Genomic DNA, 8,080 nt, shown 5'->3' with positions numbered 1-8,080 from the left:
CTGGACTTACTCTGACAACACATCTGCCACGCTGATCCTCAGCATGGGGGCTGAGGATCAGCGTGGCAGATGTGTTGTCAGAGTAAGTCCAATTGTTTCTGACATTCAGGTATTTGTTTAATGTATCCCCTGACATTGTCTACCCTACTCATTCATGAGATGAGAGTAGTAGAACAGTGGGTCTGCTCAGCACTAATTCTGCCTGAGAGATGAAACAACCTCAGCTTAGGGTCTAAACAAAATGAAAACAGGATTTGTTGAAAGCCTTCAGCCAGCTTACGATTTTAATAAATGCATACATATTGAAATAAACGAATGCCCTCTTAATTAAATACCTAATTAAATGCTTAGGTGGTTTGGCATCAGGTTCCTTAGATAAGCAGCACTATTAGACTGGATGAGAAGGAGGAGACTGTCAGGGTAAGTGGGAGACGATGAGGCTAACAGGCATAGTTAGAGAGTGAGAGAGGGGGGTTTAGCCAGTTGATAGGGGAGAAGCCGAGGGAAAAGAATCAAGACGTAAGTTAGCTCTAATGAACCTTTAACAGGTCTGAGATTGGGTTGCACTCCACAATCTCAGTACGATCTGGTTCTGTTTGAATCATGGGAGTGCCGCCTGGAGCCAGTCTGCCATGCACATGCACAACCAGTTCAGTTAGTATGCAGAGCGACCTGTTGAAGTCATAAACGTGTGCTGCATGGCCCACAGCCCTCTCACAGGCTCTCTGAAATTGACTGCTTCAAGTGTCTTCTGTAATTAATATTATCCTCCCCAATCACATGACAAGGCATATAAGCAGTCTGGTGTATGTTAGAACGGTTCCTCTCTTCTCCATGTTCTCCCAAACATTTGCAAAATGATATGACGGTTACGTAGAACCAAAGAGGAGATAAACCATCAACTACCACCAAGAGATATTTTCAGATAGAAAATTAAAACTATTTTTGTGAACTACTGTAAGTGTCACGTTTACTCCATCTCCGGCGTTCGAGGTCACCAGGCTGCTCATTATTACGCACACCTGTCACCATCGTTACGCGCACCAGCGCCTCATCAGACTCACCTGGACTCCATCACCTGCCTGATTACCTTCCCTACATATGTCACTTCCTTTGGTTCCTTCCCTAGGTGTTATTGTTTCTGTTCCAGTGTTCATGTCTGTACGCTACCGGTGTTTCTTGTTTTGGTCTATGTTCATTTAGTTATTGAATACACTTCCTGATCTTGCTTCCCGACTCCCAGGATACACGTTACAGTAAGAGAAAAGACTAGCTACACGAGTATACATTCAAAAGGGAAAAGAAGGAGGAGAGCATCTAGAAAGAATTGGACAAAGATAACTTTGCTGCGAAGACATCCTTGTCTCCACGGACAGGGAGAGTGGGGCTGTTAAAGATTCATGGTGGAACCTGTCCCATTTGTCTGGCAATAATGACTCCAATGTCCTTCGGTGACATGTCTTCCTCCTCCTCCTCCCTCCTTCTTCTTCTCTTCCTCCTCCTTCTCCTCCTACTGCTCCTCCACCACCACCTCATATCCTCCTCTCGCCATTGTCCTCCTCCTTCTCCTCCTCCACCACCACCTCTTATCCTCCTTTCGTTGTTGTCCTCCTCCTTCTCCTCCTTCTGCTCCTCTACCACCACCTCTTATCCTCCTCTCGCCATTGTCCTCCTCCTTCTCCTCCATCACTGCTCCTCCACCATCCCCTTATCCTCCCTCTCCTCCACCATGTTGTCCTGCTCCTTCTCCTGCTCCACCACCGCCTCTTATCCTCCTCTCGTTGTTGTCCTGCTCCTTCTCCTCCTCCACCATCACCTCTTATCCTCCTCTCGCCGTTGTCCTCCTCCTTCTCCTCCTCCACCATCACTTCTTTTCCTCCTCTCGCCGTTGTCCTCCTCCTCCTCCACCACCGCCTCTTATCCTCCTCTCGTCGTTGTCCTCCTCCTTCTCCTCCTACTGCTCCTCCACCACCACCTCTTATCCACCTCTCGCCATTGTCCTCCTCCTTCTCCTCCTCCACCACCACCTCATCCTCCTCTCATCATTGTCCTTCTCCTCCTACTGCTCCTCCACCACCACCTCTTATCCTCCTCTCGTCGTTGTCCTCCTCCTCCACCACCTCTTATCCTCCTCTCATCGTTGTCCTTCTCCTCCTACTGCTCCTCCACCACCTCTTATCCTCCTCTCGTCGTTGTGCTCCTCCTTCTCCTCCTACTGCTCCTCCACCACCACCACCTCTTATCCTCCTCTTGCCGTTGTCCTCCTCCTCCACCACCACCTGTTATCCTCCTCTCGTCGTTGTCCTCCTCCTTCTCCTCATCATTCTCTAAGCTTTCACCTAACCTAGACTATTTACATTGTTATTTTGTAAATATTTTCGTAACTCTTTCTTGAACTGCATTGTTGGTTAAAGGGCTTGTATTCGGCTCATGTGACAAATAAAGTTTGATTCGAACCTGAGTCTGCTTGATGGCATTGGCCACCACAATGGCTGCATTTAGGAGAGAATGTTATTTTATAGCATTGGAGATAAAATTGACCCTCTTGATCATGTCTCCATTTTCAATATCTTCGATAATGTGAGTGGCAAACAGAATAGAACTAGCTGAAAAGCCTGTTGTCATCTTAGGACGTTTGCAAAACAACACTTAAAACCAGACCATAGGTCTCTCCGGATAACTTGGACATGCAATCATTTTCATATAACAGGCATCCTTCTTTATTTTCTTGGACTGACTCAAAAGCTTTCATTTCCTTATGCACTGCAGGTCTCCAAGGTCTTCTTATAGCCCACTCTCAGAAAACCTATTGTTTCCTCGATAGACAGTTTATGGAAATTCGTGCACTTTACCATCCCATCCTGTACTTTGTCCCCCCCCCCCACACACAATAAAAAGGCCTGTTATGTTTAAGAGCTGAGGAGTGTAAAGTATATCGTGTAGCTATGCTGGGTCTGTCCCTCTCAATCACTCCACCGAGCTCCTTCATAGTTTTCCCTCTCTCTCTCCACTGTTCCGTAGCTCCACAGGGATTTGCCTCATAAATCACCAATGTACTTTAGGTAAAACATCACTCAGCGAGAGACGGGAAGCTCTTAAAGCCTTCGAACGATTGGGTAATAACAGTAGATCCTCAACAACCAATTAATGCTTTCATGTCGATCGTCACTAGTGTCTATATTTTATTATCACTTAGCAAAATATGGCTGGAGGGTAAAATGGAGAGCAAGCCAGGCAGTCTCTTTTTCTTTATAAAAGTGCTACTTTGTTTCATTCACAGCCGTTTCACTTTCACCTTGAAATTGGTGGTCTGGGAGACTGGTGTTGTATTTGAAATCATTTAACACTCGACAGACCTGCCAGAATTGATGTCCTCGACGACATAGAGACAAAGGATTGCATAAACATAAGTGCAGGGAAAGACGTTGGTGCTGGAGATTGAGATTCGTGACCTAGCCTTCTTCAGTGGTGAGATTTGTCTTGGTTCGGTCATTTAATGTGACAGGCATTTGGGCGTTGTGTATGTGTACCTGACGGTGTGTGTGCACATTTGTGTGGAAATAAATGTGTTCTGGAATCCAGGGGTAGTGTGGGGGTTGAAATTGACATTTGATACAGAATGTACCTTTCCACACTGGCAATCTCTAACGGCTAGGAATGCATAGCACAAAACAATCGTATACTGATCTTGCGTGCAAATCTACAAATCTCTCAGAAAATAGTTGAATGTATGCAAATCAACTAAAACAAATCTGTGACAACTGTTGGGTTACAGCCATCCTCAATCTACACTTTACCTGCCAAGAGTTTAAGAGGATGAGTTTTTAAATGAGTCGCCAGAAAGAATATATTTAGAAAAGGATAAAGTGTTGGTCTATAAATAGACCAGCCCTTATGGCTTAGCCACCATTGTGTGTCTGAGGTAGTGGCAGGAGAAATAGGGCAGCATGCATATTTGAGTTTAGCAGGAACATTTCTTATGGTTTTCCTCCACAAGTTCAGGCCCAGGGACAGCTGCGGTGAGAAACCACCTCTGCAGCCGCTCCCTCAACCTTTTCAGCACCATGGACAGTGATCATTGACAGGCACTCCTGCAGCAGTTCCCAGAACACGTGCAGGACCATGGACAGTTCCTAATCACACTCCTCAAACCACTCAGCAATCAAGAGGCTGCACAGTGGAGTCATCAGCTTGACAGGGATATAAGGCTTTCCTAGGTCTTTTGAGTTTGATCTGTTTTTCAAAATCTGGATTAGAGTACACATACTCGGTACACCATGTATTTATAGTAACTATGTAATGCCCCATGCTTGCCTTCTAATGGAATTACAATAACTTTAAAAAAACAATATTTCAACATTTTAGCTATTGTACAGGGATCTATTTTATTTGGTTCCGGTTTATATATTTCCACAGAAAATTCCAGGACAAATGTATGGGCCAAAAACCACAAGCAATGGACATTAGACTGGTGGAAATCTGTCTTGGGCAGTGGTTTACAGAAGGTAAATAATCAAATAATGACAATAATTCCACGGTGCTACTCATGATAATAAAAGCCCACACACCATGCTTCAGGCTTACGCCCCCCCCATCTCTTCCTAAGAAGGACATTTATAATCGCCACTAACCCAATGTCATGTGTAATAACAAGTGCAAATGAGTTCTCTAGAAATCAAAATCAAATGTATTCATAAAGCCCTTCTTACATCAGCTGATATCTCAAAGTGCTGTACAGAAACCCCAGCCTAAAACCCCAAACAGCAAGCAAATGCAGGTGTAGAAGCACGGTGGCTAGGAAAAACTCCCTAGAAAGGCCAGAACCTAGGAAGAAACCTAGAGAGGAACCAGGCTGTAAGGGGTGGCCAGTCATCTTCTGGCTGTGCCAGGTGGAGATTATAACAGAACATGGCCAAGATGTTCAAATGTTCATAGATGACCAGCAGGGTCAAAGAATAAGAAACATTGCAGGTTTGGAATGAATTATGGAATGTAGCTGCCATGGTCCCAGTGTACTGCTGGTGTGATTTCTAAAGGTCTGGGGGCGGAGAAGGAGAAAAAGACAAAAGGGGAATAAGAGAGGGAGTTTTTTAATAAAGAGAAAATCATTTCCATGGCTTGAATTCGATAAGACAATTGCATTACATCTAGATTTTTCTCAATAAATACCCACCTGCACGTAATCCTCACGATCCACACGTCCTACGAGTGAGTTTAGAGATGGGGGAGGTGGCACCATTGGACGATTAGCCACTCGTTTTCTTCTCTTTATAATATAATATAAAATAAAATAATATAATGCATGTTAAGGATTTGAACGTTATATTTACATACACAATGTGCTAGATGATTCATAATACAGTATGCTCAAGCTGAACAGACATCATTTTTTCGTGTAAACTATAAGCCTAATGATCTAGCCTACACTGTTCATTTTTTTCAGAGAGAACTGTTGTTGTTGTTTTTTTAACCATTTTGCTTTCTGTCCGTCTGTCCCTGTTTAACCTGCTGCAATCCAATCAGCTTGTGGCGCTTTGGTCAAGGATCTGTCTTTCAACGTCACCCGTTGGGCTGAGCTGCCAGATGTTCAGTGAAAAATAAAAAAAACCTTCCCCCCCCACCACCTCCTCTCAATCACTACAAAACGTGTCTGTTTATCTGTCGTCCTCTTTGTCCTCATGGAGCCTGGTCGAGATGTGACATATTCAACATTAATCTGGGACAACTCGAATTAGTATGTTATGTTGCGTTTGGTATGGTTACATAAGATAGGTGGTCACTTAAAGCGAAAACAAAAATAGGTTGGTTGGTCAGGCTGGTTGGTTGGGCATATAAAGCAAACATCTAGCAACCCAAATGTTGTGAGTTCGAATCTCATCGTGGACAACTTTGGAGTTTGAACAACTTTTCAACTACTTACTACCTTTTTAGCTACTTTGCAATTACAGCACTTAGCATGCTAGCTAACCCTAACCCTAACCCTAACCTTAACCCTTTAACCTAACACCTAAACTTAACCTTAACCCCTAACTTCTAGCCTAGCTAACGTTAGCCAGCTAGCTAAATTTAGCCACCTAGCCACCTAGCTAAAATCCACAACATTATTGTACATTTGGCAAATTTGTAACATATTGTACATTTGGCAAATTCGTAACATTTAATATGATTTGTAAATCGCAACATATCATACGAAATGGTACTTAGTATATACCGTAAGAAACGTAACATATCATACCAAATTAATTGTCTCAGATTTACATACAGAATAATATGTATGGTTGAGACCAGGTTGCTCATGAGGTCACCCTGTCAGTAGCGTTTTCACAACAACAACAACCTTCCATGACATTTGTGGTCAGTAATTCTCCACAACAATATAGCCGGCCCTACTGACAGTGGATAAACAAATGTTTGCCAGGTTTTCAGCAGAGCCTAAAGCATTGTAAACGAGAATAGTCTATCTAAGCGAAGGGCAGCACCTGCTGTTCACCAATCTTCCCTGCTGTCTTGTTCCCTGGCCTGCTAGCAGGAGAGACGGTGTTGTGGGCTGAGGTGCGGACAATCCTCAGAGAGTGTCAGGTAGCATCAGTGTCTGTTCAGGCATGGGTTCTGCTGTAGCATGGCTGGGCCTGATATGGCTGTGTAAATTTGACCACGGGCACTGGGGAGGTTGTCTGTCTCACTTCAAGGCTGAAATGTTTTGTTTATGCCCTACTGTGCTTCTGCCACTGTTGACCATGCTGTTTAATTGGCTCCCTGCTTTATCAGAGGGACAGATTGGAACAAGGATACTTCAGCTCTGACAACATTGAATCTTTGAGGTGAAGGATTACTATGTACACACACACACACACACACACACGCACACACACAGCGTTATACAATTTTGCCAGTTACCAGTAGCCCTTGATTTCAGGATGTCAGAAAATCTGAACATGATTCTGCTGTTCTCCCTTTTCTCATCTGCTGCAGTATGCTCTGGTTGCTGATAAATCTAAGAACTGGCTAAGGGGAGAAATAAACTTTATGTAATGCCCCAGGCAGCATTCTGAGGTCTTTATCTATCTCATTAATTCCTGTTGTATTTAAATAATAGACTTCTGACATGTCTTTATCCTCTGCATCGCTGAGCTGATCTTGAGCGGTGTAGTCAGGGAATTCTCCAGCAGATGTGTATATTTCTAGAACACCTTGTGGCAACGTTGCACATCAGAATCACCTTTATTCGCAAAGTACATTTACACATACCTGGAATTTGCCTTGGTGAGAAGGTGCTGCCAGCAATAGACAATATACAAACAGAATACAGACACAAGCCCACATAGACATCATACAGAATATTGAATATCGGAACAGTAACCATAAAACATAAAACTCTACGAGTATAGACTCATTACAGTGGGAATGCACAATTTACAAAGGGGGCACATCTATGTATCCAGGGGAAGGGATTCTGCTGTGAAAAAAATATACAGTGCTGTGTGGAGGTGTACCTAGTGCCAATGTAGTATAGTGCAGATTAGTGTTTGAGGCAGTCACTTAATCCCCATGAGCCCAATGGCGGGTTGATGAGAAATACAGCATGAGGGAAGAAACTGTTCAGGTGGTTTTGGTCAGATTGGCTGAAAGATGGGGTGTCTGGGGTGGGCAGGGTCGGCGATGTTCTTTCCTACACGTTTCTTTGTCCTGTAGATGTGCAGGTCCTTGAAGGAGGCGGGTGATAGCCGATGACCTTCTCCGCAGACCATACGATGCACTGCAGTTTGCCCTTGCAGTGGGCAGACGCAGACGCAGACCCAAACCATTCGGTGATAGAAGAGGTGAGGATCGACTGGCTGTGTAGAACCGAACCAGAATTGTTGGAGAGAGTTTGAGTTTCTTCAGCAGGCGCAGATAGTACATCCTCTCCTGAGCCTTCTCGGTGACCTCCGTGATGTTGTCACCGTCACAGATGAGACTGACCAGGGGGGGTGGTGTCATCAGAAAACTAGAGTAGTTTGACATTGAGTCGCTGGAGGCGCAGTCATTGGTGTAGAGTGAGTAGAGGGGGAGAGCACGCAGCCCTGAGGCACCCCCGTAC

The sequence above is a fragment of the Oncorhynchus tshawytscha genome, linkage group LG12 (genome assembly GCF_018296145.1).
Source record: "Oncorhynchus tshawytscha isolate Ot180627B linkage group LG12, Otsh_v2.0, whole genome shotgun sequence".
Classification (NCBI taxonomy): domain Eukaryota; kingdom Metazoa; phylum Chordata; class Actinopteri; order Salmoniformes; family Salmonidae; genus Oncorhynchus; species Oncorhynchus tshawytscha.
This window is presented reverse-complemented; position numbering follows the sequence as displayed.